Here is an 18,385-nt window from a genome sequence, read left to right on the forward strand (position 1 = left end):
TCGGACAGCTCTAACGGACACCATGCGAAAGTCTAGGTGGGTCGAGAATCGGACGTCTAGCGGAAGTCTCGGTGGTCAAGATCAGATGTTGAGCAAAAGTCCAAACAAGTGTTTTACAAAAGATAAACTCTTCTGATAAGAATAGATGCAGACACGCTCCCCGTTAAGCAAATAGTAGACATCGATCCGACCTTAGATTTCACGGGAAACCTGAAAGCTAAGCCTGGACAGTCCGAGACTGTCAAATAATATTGTTTTATATTATATTATTTTTCAGTGCTAACTCTATGATACAGAATACTCTTTAGCCTAGAAGTGTTAATCCAGGCACCTAGAAGGATCTAGGTGCCTCAAGCCGATACAAGCACCTGAAAGGTATTCAAACGCCTCTATCACCTCAGCGTACGTAGCAAGATGAGGTGGCATCTTCTGGTTGGTCAGCGTATATTAGATCTAGGCGCCTCAAAGGGATTGAGGCATCTGGGACGAGATAGAGTCGACCAGGAGGAGCTCCACTCAGCGCTTGCCACGTCAGCAACTGAGGCGCCTCAAAGGGATAGAGGCACCTGAAAGTGGATAAGCTGCGACGATCTTCGATCAGATCAGCTCTGATCCAGTTCCCTCAATCGACCTATATAAGGTCTCAAGCAGTGACTTGAACACACTTCACTCCCTACTAACAATTATAACACTCAAACAAACTACACGCTGCTCTGAACATCGATTGCAACATTGTAACACTGCTCTGACAACTATGTCCTACACAAGATCTTTTTATTTGTTGGTATATTTAATTTAAAGCAAAAGTTGTACTTTCACATTCAGGTTTTGTAATCTTTGAATTCTTAGTGGATTGTCCAACGAAAGCGATCGACGATCACGGGCCTTGAAGTAGGAGTCGTCAAAGATTCCGAACCAAGTAAAACTAACTGTGTTAGTGTTGTTTTATTTTATTTACTTTCAGCAGCTGCTTTAATTCTGAGTTTTGCGAAAAAAACGTAAAAAAATCACGAACGTTATTCACCCCTCTAACACGCTTTTCGATCCTTCGTATATAATTTTTTTTTTAGTTAGCACTAGATATCTGACTTACACCTTAATTTTATTATGACCAATCTGGTTCTACAGAAAATTTTCACGACCAAAGTAAATTGAGAAGTGCTCACAACGGATGACACATTAATCTAGCATTTTTAAGTCAACTCTTATTTAGAAAAATTTATCTGTTAATTTATCGAATGTCTAAGAAACTGAAAAGGTACCGGAGGCAACCTAATGAGACTACATTCGAAAATTAATCCACATTCAGTCCAAAGTCCAAACTCAGGTCTCATGACTATTAATCTCCATCATAACTTTTATGAAAACTATGTGGCGTTTACATTTATATGATCCGATCATTTTTTTGAAATTTTTTTATCAATCTAAAATCGAGTCGAACAAACTTTCCTTCTCTTTGTCGCATCAACCCTATTGGCTCGCTCGAATGTCTCTCGTAGCGGTGTAAGGTCGATTGTGGCAACTGCGAGCTGCCTCGCTCACAGCCACGAGGTTGCTCGTGGCAAAGCCGCTACGAGTTTATCGGAGTTTTTGAAATTTCCTTCTCTCCTCTTTTTTTTTTACCCTGTTTTTTCCTTCTTTTCTCATGAATTCCTTTCCTTTTCCTTTCCACTTGCTTGAAGATCTTTATCCACCTTAAATTCCTTTCCATCTTCAATCCATGCCTCCACTCAGGATAAATAGAGCATAAGTATACTTGCTGCATCATCATGCATAAGATGTGAAACAACGTAAACTTAGTCTACGTTACTAATGTATTTTTTTGTTGGATTACGTTAAACCTTTGCTAAGAAAAACTTAATCCAAACTTCATATCTCCTCCATAATCAAAATGTCCAAATTTCGTTGGAAAATTTGTGATAGAACTTCTTTTCTGAATCAATAAAACATAAAACTTGAATGATCATAAGACAACAGGTGACGACATCTTAAACATGAAACTACAAATTCAATCATACAGCAGGTAAGGACAAATCTCAATACATTGCATAATCATTTTTGCAACAATGAATTGCTATACAAACAGAAATGCTTCTGTAGCACAGTGGTCCCTTTCTATATTATCTCTCCTATCACCGCCAGGCTCCCAGCCAAAGTTATAAATGAGCAAGAAAATCAACGACAGTATAGTATATAAACATCAAAGTTAGGCAGTAAAAAAATCACTCTACAAAGATCCCTCGACTATCACCAGGTTTTGTTATCTAGCAATGGAATTTAGTTTTTTATACATTTCCGAACATGAATAAGAGAAATCTGACATAGCTCTGTGTCTTTAGATTCACGAGTGACTTCTCCCTCACCACGTTGCATTGCTTTCTGTAGGCTCCTACAGCTTTCAGCTTGAAATCTGCATTATCCAAGGCAATCCTCCTCTCTGTGGCATTATCCTGCTCATATGTGTTCCCTTTTCTCTCACTATCACTTGTGTCCGCAGCTTCTGCCATCTTCTGCATGTACTTTGGATTCCATTCCTCCAATTCTCGTTTTTGTTGTTTTTGCTCATGATGCTGCCGAGCGTCGTCCCACTTCAACTTTAAGTTAAGCTCTTCAATTTGGCACAGAACAACCGCATGCAATGCTGCTGAGAAGCTACCTATGATAATCTTGGTGCTATTAAGTGGAAGACTCTCTAACTGGTCTTGCCAATCATGTAGCAGGACCTTGATCGGGTAGTCAGGTTGTTCTCAGTGGAGATGATGCCTCCTTCCCACTGTTCTCAAGAGGGATAATGTTCAAATTCAACCAGCAATTGAGGAATTTGATATAGTTTTTCTGATGATCGATGAGTTTTTGTAACTGTGAATCCCATTCTCCTACTATATTTCTAAGCTCAACAGTTCGTTTATGATGTTGTTGAGTCGTCTCTCTAAGAGGAAGTTGAATGTCAATAGTTCTTATGTCCTTTATCAATTTAAGCTGGCTGCGATGATGTAAACACATCGTTTCCTACATCCTAGACATCCTGTTCAAATTGAAATGACGAAGGTAAGAAATAAGAAACTAATTAAATTTAAGATGAACTTGTGTTAAAGAAATTTATCATGTGTAAATCTGTCATATGTTGAAATGCCTTTTACAAGTAGAAAACATGAAATACTCAGGTGCATGGGAATTCTCCATATCTGAAGGTCGTCATATGGTTTGATGCACCATGAGACTAGAACACGTTTTAGAACACTGTGGTGCTACTTAGGAATCATCAAAATTGATGAACAACATAACAGCTAACTAGATTTTGTGGATGCTAGCTAATAAAAATCAAGATAGAACTAGAATTGTATCACTAGCAATTTATTCTAATTAGCTACATTCCTAGATCAAGAACAAAAGACCACAGCATGTCTAATAATCTGAAATGCTGAGAATAAAAAGTATTTGGAAGCCCTAACAATGGTCAGTGTTTTCTGCAAATGGTTGACCTGCTAATTTTATGACTAACCCAACTTGGTCTATCTCAAAGTACTCTTCGTCTTACAAACTCTAATGCTAAACCTATTAATCATCCATATTTCATCGGCATGTAAAAACAAGACAATTTCAAAAGAAGAAAACAAGGGCGAGTTTAGTTGAAAAATATGAAGTTTAAGGAGGCATAACAGAAACCTTAGGGTGCGTTTGGTTTGCACGTTTTTCATTTTCATTTTCTAGAAAACGCGCGTTTTCTAGAAAACAGAAAACGACTTTTTGGCATTCTCTATTTTTCTAGAAAATGCTAGCTATTTTTTTAGAAAACAGACATGAAAAATACAAACCAAACACCATTTTTCATAAACGCGCGTTTTTTAAAAAATGAAAATGAAAAACATACAAACCAAACGCACCCTTAATTTGTAGGTAGGTAGACCTCAACAAAAAACCATATTGTCATTCTTAAGCAATAAGTAAATTTATACTACGGTACTGCATAATCAAACGGAATGCATTGATTCAGGTAAAGTTCTAACCTAAATATCTTATGGATAACTTATATTAAATTACAAGGAAAAAAAATCATATCCCAGAAGCTCTTTATCCTAGAAAACTATCTTTTATATATGGCAAATTTTGCACTGCATTCAATATATACTAGAACTGATCATGCTGAGATATGATACAGCCTATGCAAAATGTTGCTTACATGTTTTCAGTGTCCAAACCAAGGAGAAGATAAAACAACACATCTTAGGATTATCAGAAAGAAATATTTTTCTAAGTAGTAATGAGACTATGAGAAGTTTGTCATATGTAGTAAGATTCAAACTCCAATGACCTATAAGTGAATGTAAGTTAATGTTGAAGTTAATTAATATAAAATATAACTATTAATTTAATAAATTAATACTAAACATTTTATTTAATATAAGATTAATCTAATATTAATCTGTTCAGTTAATATAAATTTAATCTAATAGCATGATAATCCTAAAGATCATGTTATGAACCAAACCCACCCATCCCACCCCTTCTATGTAATGCAACACGCCATCCACGAAATGCCCTGCTTCTCCTTGCACATGCTAAGCCAGCCACTTCTTAATGTTGACGGGAAATCAAATAATGTAAAAAAGGGAAATAATTTTGAAGAAAATAAATTGAAGATAAATTTCATATTAGTTCATTCGCAATAAAAGGAAAGAAATTGAAAATCTTGAAGAATAAAAAATATTCAACATTGGCACATATGCAATAAATGAAAATAAATTAGAAAATATTCAAGATTGAAAAATATTTAAGATGAGCACATATGCAATAAATGAAAATAAAGTGAAAAATATTCAAGATTAACAGATCTACAATAAATTAGAGATTTGATTTTTATTATTTGGTAATTAATATTTTTATTTTTATAATCAATGAGGAATAAGTATATTTCCTACCAAGATTAGTTTATTTTCTTTATTAAAATATTTATCTACATATTTACTATGAGTAGAGTCTATAAAAGTCTTGAATTTTAATCATCTTTTAATCAATACAATTTCGAATTTGACTTCTCTATGTGAGAGTTTTTCCTTTAGGTGAAGTTATTTCCTTCTCCGCTTCATCAACTTCGTTCCTAGTTCATGGGTGGTTCAGTAGTTTGATTTTGGTGTTGGCGTGTTGCGTCACTTCTACTACACCAGATTCCATCCATGCAATGCCTCCCTTCTCCCCACGTGCAATGCCAAATCAACTCCCTTACCTTTCCTCGTGCAACTCCTTTAGTGAAAGCCCCTTAAATTGAAGCACTGGGATCAATTTCTCACTTTAAGATGAATCACACTACATGCCTACATTTTCTTGTTATTCATGCCCTTTTTTTAGAGCCAAAGCCCATGTACTGACTAAGATAGGATTGATATCATTCAATACCAGAATGATTTTGACCACTACTGTTGATCCCTTCATGCCAACGATTGCCATTTTTGGTTAATAGGTCAAGTGATACATTTCTCTTGTGCTACCTTAAATAATGACCTTGTTGTCAGTATCTACTCTAAATTCATTTCAAACTCATTTAAGAGATATCTAACCCATTGAGTCACGTAATCATGGGTACTCCAAAAAGCTCAATTGTCATCCCTAGTTAGGAGCTCTGACTAAAATAAAGACCATGAGCTATCAATCTCATTGAAGGCTTGATGGTCAACACTTATGTGGACGAGAATGTCTTCTGATCAAATTTTGAGAGAAGACTTGGAGCTAAAGAAAAGGAAATTTAAAACACCCTCAATGTAAGTGGTTGTCGCTGTAGCCAGATGATGCTTCTGCCATTTTAGTAAATACACATCATATTTTACTTAAATGACCAAGTAGATAACTAACCTATGACACCAAATCCACTTGGTCAATTAATCAAGCTATTCTCATAATGTAGCCTCCTCCTCAAGTTGAAATTAGCCTAAAAGATTACTTTCTCGACAAGACCAGTACCCAGTGCAATTCTCTCATGTGATAGACTTGATCACTTCATTCAAATGTTTCAAGTAGTCTCCGGTGCATAGTTTTGTGATGCTTTCATATTGGTGATATGATTAAACAAATTCTGACTAGATTGCGATTTGGTTGAGAAGTGCAATATGTTTGTGATACACACATGCAAATCAATCTCTTGGATGTGTTGCCTTAGTGACATCTAAAACTTTGCTCGTAGCCTCTTTTTTGCTCACTGAATATATGATATTGTCTCCTTTGCATGTTATGACCATTGTAGAGGGATGGCAATGGAGCGGGTTGAAACCCGGCCCCGTAACAAACCCGCCCCAGCGGGACGGGTTTAGACCCGCCTAAACGGGTCTCAAGGCGGATCCGGAGCAGGTCATGGGTTTAACCGGACCCGCCCCGAACCCATCCCGTATAATATTTTTTTACTTTTTTTATTAATTGAATAAAAATTGATAATTAATTTTTAATTGAATCAAAATTGATAGATTTTAATTTGTGATAATATTTTTTTGTTACAAAATATTATTAATATAAATGTTGAAAATAAATTTAATGTTTAATTAATTTTTAAAAAAAAATATTTTGTATTTCCAAAAAAATAAAATATGACGGGTCTAACCCGGATCCGCCCCGCCGAGTTCGCGGGGCAAGGTGGGTCCCGGGTGTGGCCAAACCCGCCCCAACCCGGACCCGTTGTCATCCTTAATTGTACAACTTCGTTTCCATTTATCATGATGAAGCGTCCATTGTTGACACCCATAACATCATTCCCCTCCCTAAAAGGGTACATCCTCAACAATGAAGGGAAATTTTGCCGAAGCTTGAGAGTGGGCACATAGAAGGCTTTCATGAGTAATAATGCTAAGCAATGTAGAAAGCATGAGTGAAGAACACGAAAGAATTGGTTTGGTTGACCCCTTTATCCTTGAAATGTTTTGAGGTATGGGACGTTAAAATAAGAGGGACTTTAAAGCCTGACAATAACATGAATTTGTGGACAATCAGCCGATGCATCAAGTGTTGGGAACAATATAAAGGAGTGACCAATCAATTTACTAGGAAGATGTTGGATCGGTGTACCTATGCTTAACTAAACCAAATCCTTAGTAATGAAAAGTGGCCTCATGATGTTTGGCATGACAGTAGCATTTCATCCTTTGTGGAGCTTGCTGTGAAGGAGAGCACAATGAACACATCATTTGATCTAGGGTGATTCAAAAGCTTTCAAGTGTGTAGCACTCAATATATAAGGAAGTTAGTTTGGGAGGAGGAAGATCATATGCTTTGAAGGAAGTAGCTTGCAATGCATAGTGATAACTTTGGTTGTAACAATATTCAACCCAAGCAAGTCAGTGATGCCTTGACCAAGAAACAAGAATTTAAGATACATCTCAGAACATATTTGCAAACTCAATTTGGCCATGAGATTGAGGGTGGTATGCACAACTGAAGTTGAGTTGTTGCGCAATGCTTTAAGCAATTCCTTCCAAAATGTCTCTAACTCTTATTCACAACTCAGGAAGCCCAAAACTCCCATATATAATGAAGAGGTACAGTAGTTGACTGATGATGTAACAGGCTAACTAGGCATACTAGGAAAACTTATCAACCTGATCTAGTATCTTTGTCATGAGATTTACAAAGACCTGCTGAAGAATCAATATAGACTTTGCACCCAAGGTATTGAATATACTTCTTAACTAGTAGCACCAATGCAAAGAAGGGGAGATACTTGGCAAATGACACCATGCTGCAGCATTATTGATCAACAGTCAAACACATCATCTTGAATGATACCATGCTGCAGCATTATTGATCAACATTCAACATCATCATTTTGGAGTTAAGAGTAGCAGTAAAGTCATACCACTCAGACTTGTTCCTAGAGAATATTCCCTGGGTTCATCAAATAAGGTATTGAAGTAACAATCAGTTCAAGTTGAGTTCAAGTCATGTTCCAGGAGCAATCAACAATGCTTGTAGTTGTGTAACTGTGCTTCCTCTTGATCCACTTGTAGTTTGATATCACAAAGTCGCAGTTGAATCATATAGCTATGGCCTCAAAATCCCAACTTATTGTGTCAAGTGTACTCAACTAGTTAACTACAAGAATAAAATTGAATCTGGTAGAGGAAGCATATAAAAATCAGCATGGATAGGTCTTCGTCAAGGTGTATACAATAGTACATATCTCAAGGCAGTTAAACCAACAATATGTATTAGAACATGCATTTCAACTATCATTCCTTCATATTCTGTGTTCAGCCTACCATATCAGACGTAAAAAGGAAAGGAAAAAAAAGGCATAAACGTGCTTTAGCATAAGTATAAATACATTTACCAGAAACACAATAAGTAACAACTTACCCATTAACAAGTTCCACTAGCGTGATATATAGGTGATGATCACGAAGACGATTAATTTCTCAAACTGTTGCATCCATTAACTGTGTATCAAATATATATCTTATTTGCAAAAGACTAACAGCTGACTTGGTTCTTTCCAATGTTGTCGAGTTAATGCCACGTTTTTCTAGCTTATTCAGCATGACTAACTATTTTTTATACTCCTTTTTCATAAATTGACCAGCCTGTATAGAGACTAAAATGTATTATGATATTTGACAATAGAAGAAACTGAGAAACAATTCAGCAGTATATGAACATTACTTGTACAATTTTCCTTGAATATGTTAGGTGTGAGTAAGAAAGAATTTGCAGGACACTTACAAGAGCAGATTAGGAAGGAAACAAATTTCCTCGAGCAAACTAAAACCTAGGGGATGCTCTGTAGAGAACAAAAGAAAACACATGTACAAAAAATAAATAAATAAATAAAATTAAGCTCAAATGCAACAGACAAAAAAATGTCATAAGAAACCCAAGGACATCTTAGATAATCAGTATGTGGGAATTATGTCTATACCAGACTTTAATTAGCAGTTTACTAACTGCACCAACCAACAGCCAAGCATATCTAGCAATTAGCATAGACCAAAGCATGGGGCGAAAATCTTGTTCCTTGCCAATGAGCACTAAAAAAATTATTTGCTCCATTTGTATTGCACAATACCAACCATGTACCGCTAGTATTGTGCAACACAACTCTCATCGCATAGCCACTTGGCGGTCGGCTATAAGCTGACCCCGTGATTTACCTCCCTTCACATAACCTGGGACGGGTTGTGAGGGGCGCCTGGGGTTACTACACTTTTCTACAATAGTATTGTGCAACACAAGCTTTTGTCTCACCCTATGAAACAAAATCCATCCCCAAATGGGTGAGAAGAGAGAATAGAACAAAGACATGTGATAGCAAACTGAAGATAGGTTCATGACAAAGGGCCAAAGGTGGGATGCACCATGAGGCTTTGCATGAGGCTTTCGATATAGTCAGCATTGAGTTCAATTGTGCTTTAAAGATCAATGGTGGAAGTGATAGCATTAAAGATATATAATAAGTCAGTTCAAATGAAAACCAAATTGAGACTGAAAACCACCTCAATTCCATGCATTAGTGGCTAATTAGGTCTTAATATTTGCTAAATTGATACAGATTTAATGGTATATCCACTCATTAAGCCCTATAATTAGGTTAGTACCGGTCTGACACTGAGACAATAACATTCCAAGTTGATACCGGAACCCATATCAAAACCAAAAATTTTAACTCAGATGAAATAAGTAAATGTCTTAAATTGGGGCATTTTTAGATGATTATTATCAATTGAAGACAACATAATTGGGATATGAAACTTTGTTTCCAAGACACCCAAAATAGTTGAGGGTAAATGGAAAGAGACAATTATTTGAAGTAGCGAGATATCCTCATTTGTGTCCACACAAACCCCTCTTTAACAAAACAAGTGCATTAAGGACCTGGAAAGAATGTTGCATTCAGGTTCAAACTTCAAACAACACAACAATATAGCAGGGTCCAACTTCTGGCATAGATAAAATAAGTTTCTTGTTTTGGATTCCTTCAAGAATCAATAATGGTGCCACACCAAAGAAAGAATATATATGAGCTACTCCAAATTAACCTAATAAAAGAAGGGAACTAGTTGTACTAGCCTCAAAAAACATGGGACAAAAACTTCATTTTCTGTAGTAGTTTTGGCCCTTAGCCAGAATAGTGCAATTTCAACACTGTATTTACTTGGCATGCTTCAGCAAGCATCAAAATGGGAATTGATAAGTTTAGATGGGTTTTAATCCTTTAATACTCTTACTAGTTAATTTATTCAAAAAATAAGACTATAACAATTAGATAGTAAATTAAATTAAAATTTGAACATGCTACATTGCTCTCATAGTTGACATGCTTTGACATTGGTTATGTATTGTGATGAATTTAGATCAGTTTTACACATTTAACCCATTTTTACTTAGATTTATTACTACTACGAAAATAATATCAATTAGATAGTTAAATTAAAAATAATTTTTTACTCATTTTTTCCTTTAATGCATGATACTTCAGCATTGTTTACATGCAAAAAATTAATTTTCATAAGTTTTACAGATTTAATTCACTTTCATGATTTACTACTTACTAAGATCATATCAATTAGATAGTTAAACTAAAAAAAACTCACTTATTCTATATTTAATGCATGTAGAGATGAATTTACACAATTTTACTTCTATAATCTTCTTCTACTTAATTACTTTAAAAATAAAACTATAACAATTGATTAATCAATTAAATTAAAATTAATGAAAAAACAAGTGATGTTATCATGATGCATGTCGAGTGTTGAAATGTGGCAAGTGTCAACACGGTATGTTAGTTATCAGTATGATAGCACAGGCAGCAAAGAACAAATTAGTCGTGTCAATCAATATTAGATTTTGATAGTTTATCAAAATGGTACTTTTTCGGCTGTGTTGACTTGCACGAAATAAGATTTCAAACAATGTTGTTAGCTACTTAACACAAGTATCCACATAACCATTGTATTCATTTGTGTACTAGGGTATATGTAGTAGATATATGACTGTATATGTATTCCACTCCATCAAATAACAAAACACAGTGTGCTTCTCATTATTCATTGCATTGTTGTAACAAAGACATTTACACTACTCAAAATCTGAGAAGCACGATGGATTCAACTGTTGGTGCGGGAAGCATCCGACGATCGAACCTTAGTTTTGATAATGGCAAAGGATTCAAAGTTAAGTTAGTGTGTGATCTAACATGTTTGAATGAGTGTTTCAGGAAAGTCCTAGCTGCGGTTAGGCAGGTGAAAAACCCTAAGGGGTGGTAACCTTAGGTCCTAGGGGGCGGTAACCCTAGGTGGAGGAAAACCCTAAGGGGCGGTAACCTTAAGTCCTAGGGGGCGGTAACCCTAGGTGGAGAAAAACCCTAGGGGGCGGTAACCCTAGGTCCTAGGGGGGGTAACCCTAGGCGAAAAGTCCAGTCGGTCTGGAGGACCGGACTGGCATCAGGTAAATCTCCTGAGTGGAGTAGGTGAGGACGCGTTCCCCGTAGAGGGAACAGTAGGCGTCGGGTCGACCTAGGGTTTCCGGTTGGAAATCCGAAGTCAGACTCGGACAGTCCGAAGACTGTCAGCTCTTTTTCACTTATGAATTATCAAATTCTAACATTGTCTTGCAGGGTATGCAATTGCTCGGACTAACCTTGTTTTGCAGGAGAAGCGGCTCCTGGAAAAAGGAGGTCCGGGCACTCGGAACAGGTCCGAGCGCCCGAGACCAACTTTTATCCCCTGCGCGACTTCACGACGTGGAGCAACCTGGTTGGCTGGCCACGTCACACTCCAGGCGCCCGGAAAGGTCCCAGGCGCCCGGAACCTCATATAAAAGGAGGGTTGAGGTGCAGTTTTAAATATACAATCTTCTAAGCATTCTCCGTGCGACAAGCTGCTAACGTCTCTACTCAGAAGTGCTGCAACGACAACCCGGAGCTTCAGTTTTAGTCTTTTTATTGTCGGTACAATATTCTTTTCTGCTTAAATTGTACTTAGCTTGTAATAGCTTTTACGAATTATAGTTGTTGCCCACCGGAAGCGATCAAGGATCGCGGGCCTTCGAGTAGGAGTCGTCACAGGCTCCGAACGAAGTAAATCCTTCGTGTCCACTTTATTTACTTTCCGCTGCGTTATTTCTGAACAAGCTTTTACGATTTCGAAAAAAGAAATAGCCACGAGCGCTATTCACCCCCCCCCCCCTCTAGCGCTTTCGATCCATCAATTGGTATCAGAGCGGGGTCATTTTGAATCGGTGAAACCACCATTCAAAATATTTTTTCGTGGTATTTTTTAGATTTTCGGAGTCGATTAGAATTTAGCCTCATAGCTATATTCTAATTCTTTTTCCCTCGAATCGATTTTCTCGGAATTGGTGCAACACCACCCAAGCTCGTGATCCATTTTTTTTCTCCTTCCGCACTACTAAGCCAGGACCAAGTCCTGGGACATTTTGTTGGTTGTTTTTCATTTTAGGTTAATCTGAAATAACCCTTCAAGAAGGCTACAGTACAGCCCGCCCTCCGCTATTCACCGGAGACGACTTCGGATACTGGAAGGGTCGGATGGAGGCATATCTCCAGACTCACTTTGAAGTCTGGATGATTGTCAAAACCGGATTCCAACTACCATCTGATAGCGCCGGCAAACCAATACCGTACGAGGACTGGGATGCATCTTTGATCAAGAAGGTGGAAGCTAATGCCAAGGCAACCTGCACCCTCCAGTGTGGCCTATCAAAAGAAGAACTCAACCGCGTCGGCCCCTTCAACAGTGCCAAAGAGTTGTGGGAGAAGCTAATTGAACTTCACGAAGGGACATCCGACACCAAAGTAAGTAAAAGAGACCTAATTTTTAATAAATTATTTAACATCAAATTGCAGGAACGTGAAATAGCTGCCCAACTCCATGCCCGGATTCAAGATATGCTCAATGGTCTTCATGCAATTGGACAGAAGGTAGACAACCGGGACATCATAAGGTATTCTCTAAACTCCTTTCCAAGGAACACCTTGTGGGCATCCATGGTAGATGCCTACAAGGTCTCCAAGGACTTATCTACCATTAAACTAGATGAACTTTTTGCAGAATTCGAACTTCACAAGCAGACTAATGCACGCCCGACCGAGAAAGGGTTGGCTTTGGTTGCAGGAACAGGGAGATCGCGTGAGTCAAAAATCAAGCGGAGAACCGAACCTTAGTCAGAAGAAGAACCAGATTCGGAAGACGGCGATGAACTTACAACCGAGATAGTCAACTTAGTAAAGAAGCTCTGCAAAAAGAAGGGCTTCAACAAAAAGGATCTCAGAAAAGCCATCTAGTCTAAAGAAGCCCAACCAAGCTCGAAGGTTAAATTCGAAGTAACCTGCTACGGGTGCAATCAGAAGGGTCACATCAAGGCAAATTGCCCGAACCAGAAGGATCCAAAGAAACCCAAAAGAAAGAAGGCATTGAAGGCAACATGGGACGAGTCTTCTTCCGAGGAATCCGACGACGAAGAACTAGAACAGACGAACTTTCTCGCCTTGACAGCCCGGGACTACACCAACGGATCCGGAAGTGAGGACGAATCGGAAGCCGAGTCCGAGAGAAGCCACGGATCCGCATCCGTTTCCGAAGGACCGAACCCCTCTGTAAGTAAAAATTGTTTATATAGCTTAATTAATTATTTAATGCATAAAGTAGCTAAATCCAAGATTCGAATCAAATCGCTTCTAAAGGAGGTAACACTCCTTAAAGAAACGCCTAACAACGAATCCTTAACTGATCAAGTTCAGACTGGAACCTCAACTCAAGTTCAAAAACTTGAGGAAGAGAATTCCAATCTGAAAAGTCAAGTAAAGGATTTGAAAACAACCCTAGAACGATTTTCCTTGGGATCCAAGAATCTTGACTTGATTCTTGGAACACAAAGGGCAATCTACAATCGAACTGGACTAGGATATAAAAAGAAATATAAATCTTATCTATCCTTAATAAACAAACCAAATAGTAAATCGATCCAAGCTTGGGTTGCCAAGTCCAACCTGATCAATCAAGTAGGACTTGGACATTATTGGGTTCCTAAGGATCAAATACATTACCTCTATAAACCTTATCGAGGCTATAATCCAGGGGGAGCTAGCAGAAAAACAATTAAAATTAATAATTAAATTTATATTTCAAAATTCGTAATTTAAAATTCAAGTTCAAAATTCGTAATTAAAATTTAAAATTCAAACTCAAAATTCAAAATTCGAAATTAATTTATAACTCAAAATTCAAAATTTGAAATTAATTTATAACTCAAAATTCAAAATTCGAAATTAATTACTAAAACTCAAAATTCAAAATTCGAAATTAATTTATAACTCAAAATTCAAAATTCGAAAAACTCAAAATTCAAAATTCAAAAATTTGAAATTATTAAAATTCAAAATTATTAAAACTCAAAATTCAAAATTCAAAATCAATTATTCAAAATTAATTCAAAATAGAAGGAGGGTCCAGAATAACAGGCAACTCCAAAACCTATCTACCCGAAATGGGTAAACAAGAGTAAAATTACCCGACAGGGTAAGTAAGGATAGATTAAAAGGGTGAGGTTTAACTTGACCCACAGTACTGGTGAAATTTTTGGATGATAGTACGTTAGGAAAGCTTGGGCATCGCATGTCTAGGAAGATATGGCTTCGACCTGGTGCATTTGGCCAAGTGGAACTAACCGAAGTTACCCTTAAATGGATCCTAACTAGTTAGACCAAGGTTTAGTATTAAGTTCAATGGGTAGGACTATTTGGAAAACCTCAAAGGCTTGGTTACTTTAATGATCTCCTTGTGACTCACCATAGCCCAGAAGTTTTTCCAAAGAATGCTTACTTGTTTAACCCAAAGCTAAACCCGAATCTAACATAAAGTTAAACCAAGCCCTAAAAATTGAACTAATTCATCTCACAGAATAATAGGATCCCCTGATTGAAAACATAGATCGGGTGAGATAACTAAGCAAACTAATTTTAATGTTACTTAAGTTAAATATTTTCAAAATTAAATTAACTTAAATATTTTCAAAATTAAATTAACTTAAACATTTTAAAATTAAATTAATTAATAAATTAACTTAAACATTTTCAAAATTGAACTAATTTAAATATTTCTCAATTAAACATCAAATCACCAAACAAACCCCCATAGAATTAACTCAGATTAGGTAAGATGCTAAATTAGGGACTTACTTCAATCAAACTGTCTTTTGATCCATCAACTACTTTATGTGTAGGAATTGGATCAATGAATGTTGGACAGTGGATGCTCCAGGCATATGACTGGAGATAGGTTGAAGTTCACTAAGCTAAAACTAAAGAACCTAGGATCAGTTGCATTCGGCAACGATGGAAAACTGAAAGTAATCGGAAAAGGTAATATCGAACTTAATTCTGATTTTATTATTCGAAAAGTACTGTTAGTTGAAAATTTTAATTTTAATTTGTTAAGCATAAGTCAACTATGCGATACTGGTTATTCAGTCAATTTTACCAAGTCTGAATGTATAGTCAAACATGTCGATAATCCAAAAATCATACTTACGGGCACTAGGAAAGATAATGTCTACACCATTTATCTAGCATCATCCTCAATAAAGTGTTTTCTAACACAACAAGAGAAAACTGAGTTATGGCACAGAAGACTCGGTCACACTCACACAAGACTCATTTCAAAAATGAGTCAAAATGGACTAGTTAGAGGGTTGCCTAAATTAAAAGTTATTGAAAACTCAATTTGTAATGCATGTCAACAAGGAAAACTAACCAAGTCCACCCACAAGTCAACCAATACGGTTAGAACTACCTATCTACTTGAGCTCCTTCACCTAGATCTATTTGATTCACATGGAGCCAAGTCACTAAGCAAGAACCAGTATTGCTTAGTTATAATTGATGACTACTCCAGGTTCACCTGGGTAAAATTTCTAAAAACAAAAGATGAAACCTTTGAACAATTTAGTAATTTTTGCAAATTAACATAAAATGAAAAAGATACTAAAATTAAAAGGATAAGGAGTGATCATGGAGGAGAATTTGAGAATCACAACTTCACTGAATTTTGTGAGATAAATGGGTACAAACATGAATACTCCTGCCCTAGAACCCCCCAACAAAATGGTTTAGTAGAACGTAAAAACAGAACCTTACAAGAAGCTGCTAGAACCATGTTAAACGAATATAATCTATCTAATCAATTCTGGGCTGAAGCAGTTAGTACAGCATGCTACATTCAAAATAGGATCTTAATTAACAAATTTCAAAATAAAACCCCCTATGAAATTTATTATAATAAAACTCCTAACTTAAACTATTTAAAAGTATTTGGGTGTAAAGTTTTTATTTTAAACACTAAAGACTACTTAGGAAAATTTACATCAAAAATAACCCCAGGAATATTTTTAGGATACTCAACCACTAGTAGAGCATATAGAGTATATAACAAGGATACCCTAAAAGTAGAAGAAACAACAAATATAAAATTTGATGAAGACACTATAGATGAAACTGAAGATACAGAAAATGCTAATCCAATAAACAGAGAAGATGACGAAATTCAATCTGAACCTATTGAATCTGAAGAACAAATCACTAATTCAAATGACATACGACCAACCAGGACAAGCACAAATCACCCATCTGACCAAATCTTGGGTGATCCAACTGTAGGAGTAAGAACTAGGTCATCCTATAGAAACCAGAGTCAAATAACCCTAATTTCAAAAATTGAACCCAAAACCATAGAAGAAGCCCTACCAGACCCAGATTGGACTATAGCAATGCAAGAAGAATTGGCCCAATTTGAAAGAAATCAGGTATGGGAATTAGTGCCTAAACCCATTAACAAAACCATAATTGACACTAAATGGATTTTTAGAAACAAATTAAATGATTAAGGTGAAATAGTAAGAAATAAAGCCAAATTAGTAGCCAAAGGGTTCAATCAAATAGAAGGGCTAGACTATGATGAGACCTATGCTCCTGTAGCAAGACTTGAATCCATCAGGATGCTGTTGGCCTATGCAGCACACAAAGGATTCAAGCTATTTCAAATGGATGTAAAATCCGCATTCTTAAACGGATTTATAAAAGAAGAAGTATACGTAGGCCAACCCCCAGGATTTGAGGACATAGAACATCCAAATTATGTCTTCAGATTAAAAAAAGCCCTGTACGGACTAAAACAAGCACCTAGGGCTTGGTATGAACGACTATCCAACTATCTAATATCAAAAGAGTTCAACCAAGGTCAAATAGACCCAACCCTCTTTGTAAAAACCTTTGAAAATGACATCTTTATAGCCCAAATTTACGTCGACGATATTATTTTTGGATCAACCAACTCAAAGTTTCTAAAAGAATTTACCAAACTAATGGAAAATGAATTTGAAATGAGTCTAGTAGGTGAACTCAATTTCTTTTTAGGTTTACAAATTAAGCAAACCAAAGATGGAATTTATATTTATCAAACCAAATATACTAAGGAATTAATTAGTAAATTTGGAATGGAAAATTCAAAAATCATTAATACACCAATGGCTACTAATGTTAAAATTGACTCAGACTTAGAAGGAAAACCAGTAGACTTGAAATACTATCGAAGTATGATAGGAAGTCTACTGTACCTAACTGCAAGTCGACCAGACATCATCTTCGCAGTAGGTATGTGTGCAAGATATCAATCTTGTGCAAAAGAGTCTCACTTAACACTAGTAAAAAGAATCCTTAGGTATGTTAAGGGAACCCTAAACGTAGGACTTTGGTACCCTAGATCCTGCACCCTTGATCTAACCGGCTACTCTGACTCTGACTATGCCGGGTGCAAGCTAGATAGAAAAAGCACAAGTGGCAGTTGTCAATTTTTAGGGCACTGCCTAGTAAGTTGGTCAAGTAGAAAGCAACACTGTGTTGCCTTATCTACCACTGAAGCTGAATATATAACACTAGGTGAATGCACATCTCAATTACTATGGATGATGCATACCCTTAAAGACTATCAACTTGAATATCAAAAAACAAAAATCTCAATTGATAACATAAGTACAATAAATCTAACAAAAAACCCAATTCATCACTCAAGGACTAAACATATAGAAGTGAAACACCACTTTGTAAGGGATCATGTAGCTAAGGGTGATATTGTACTCAACTATGTTGAGTCCAAATCAAACCTAGCTGACATCTTTACAAAACCCTTACCTGAACTTGAGTTCAGTACACTTAGAAGACAAATAGGAATGTGCTGGGTAGAATAGATACTTTCAATTCAGTCCTTTTAATGTTTTTTTTTACATTTTTATAACTTCTAGGCAAACTTTTGATGTTTCAAAATCCCCATTTTACTAGACTTTCTAAATTTGAACTTAGCCTAGGCTTTTCCCCTAGAAATCATGTTCCCCCAGGACT

At 36.5% G+C, this 18,385-nt stretch overlaps 1 pseudogene; it reads right to left on the minus strand.

The window, feature by feature from the left end:
* Positions 1-2,189: 2,189 nt before the first annotated feature.
* LOC121974774 overlaps positions 2,190-18,385 on the minus strand; it is a 31,559-nt pseudogene continuing 15,363 nt past the window's right edge.

This window comes from Zingiber officinale, chromosome 4B (genome assembly GCF_018446385.1).
Source record: "Zingiber officinale cultivar Zhangliang chromosome 4B, Zo_v1.1, whole genome shotgun sequence".
Taxonomy (NCBI): Eukaryota; Viridiplantae; Streptophyta; class Magnoliopsida; order Zingiberales; family Zingiberaceae; genus Zingiber; species Zingiber officinale.